The sequence below is a fragment of the Myotis davidii genome, unplaced genomic scaffold (genome assembly GCF_000327345.1).
Source record: "Myotis davidii unplaced genomic scaffold, ASM32734v1 scaffold826, whole genome shotgun sequence".
In the NCBI taxonomy this organism is placed as follows: domain Eukaryota; kingdom Metazoa; phylum Chordata; class Mammalia; order Chiroptera; family Vespertilionidae; genus Myotis; species Myotis davidii.
Genome location: NW_006297142.1, coordinates 483,918 through 485,165, shown reverse-complemented (window position 1 = coordinate 485,165; position 1,248 = coordinate 483,918). Strand labels below are relative to the sequence as shown.

General features: G+C 67.1%; 1 long non-coding RNA gene across 1 annotated transcript in view; it reads left to right on the top strand.

The window, feature by feature from the left end:
* The window catches only part of LOC107184508, a 13,700-nt gene that overhangs the window by 4,082 nt on the left and 8,370 nt on the right, over positions 1-1,248 (top strand). The window contains exon 2 of the long non-coding RNA XR_001515357.1: positions 884-890. This is a non-coding gene — a long non-coding RNA (uncharacterized LOC107184508). The remainder of the gene's footprint in view (positions 1-883; positions 891-1,248) is intronic.

Below are 1,248 nucleotides of genomic sequence, written 5' to 3'. Positions count from 1 at the left end.
CCTCAGCGCCCACCCCACCTTCCCCGTCTCAGCCTCTGGGAGCACTCCAGCCCGGCTCCCTGGGCCCTCCCCACGGGCAGCCCACACCACCCTGCTCCCCACAGACATTCTTGAGTCTCCTCTTATCTCTCTGGAGGGAGCAGCGCAGCCTCCCGCCAGGCAGCCGCATGGCTGAGCCGTGGCGTCAGCCCCCACCCTACCCCCCACCCAAAGCCAGGAGGGAAGGTTTGGCTCAGGAGCCAGCGAGCCAGGCCAGCCGGCCCATCCCTCCACCAGGGCCCCGAGGCGTGGGGGTATCTGCAGGCAGCAAGGGGGCTTGGCCCACAGGCACTAGCAGGCTCAGAGCACCCCCAAAAGCGTACCCTCCACGCCAGGACCAGTCTCCTCTCCCTGCCCCACCGGCACCCCCATCCCCATATAGCCCCCCGAAGGCTCCTAAAGGGTGAGCAGTGTCTTGGGAGAATGAGAACCCCTGGGGCTGATGGGGGGCTGGCTGCCCAGGGCTCTCAAGGGCCCAGCGTCTCCATTTACTCCAGGGAAACATGATGGCGTGGGGGCCAGGGGTGTCGGAGCGCCCAGCATCCCCGCAGGGGAGGCCTGGGGTGCCCTTGCCTGGCCTGCTCAGCAAGCAGGAGGGGGCAGAGGCTGCCGCCCCCAAGTCACCAGAGGGAGAAACGGAGGCAGAGAAGGGCCGTCTTTTCTCCCTCATGGGACCTGGGATCTGGGCACTGGGCGTGAAACTGGGGTCCTGATTCCAGGCCCTGCGGCCCGGTGGCCTAGTGGCCCCAGCACAGTGCCCCCTGGCTCACCCCTGCCTCCCGGGGCAGGTTCACACCCATGGAAGTTTCTGGATCGCTGAGTTCTGGGTTCTGAATGCGCGGAGGGGCAGGGTGTAGGCTTAGGGACCGCGGAGAGGGTCTGGCCAGATGCTCTGTGAGGGTCTGAGCCGCAGGGTGGGCTGGGACATGCCAGCCTGCACCTCGACCCCCCCCCCTCGGCCCCATCCCTCCAGAATCCAGCACCCCGAGGGGCAGAGCCCTGGGGGAGGGACAGGCTGCCCTGGAAAGGGAGGGGAGGGGCAGATGCATGGACATCCATGGCCATTGTGTGGGGGCGGGGGTAGGAGAAATACTGTAAGGTGTGTGTAGACCCCAGCCCTGGGAGGGTCCTGACAGGGTCAAGGTGAGGGGTGGGGTCAGAGAGGCAGAGCTCCAGGGACAAGGGGGAGGGCAACAGAGACCTGAGGAG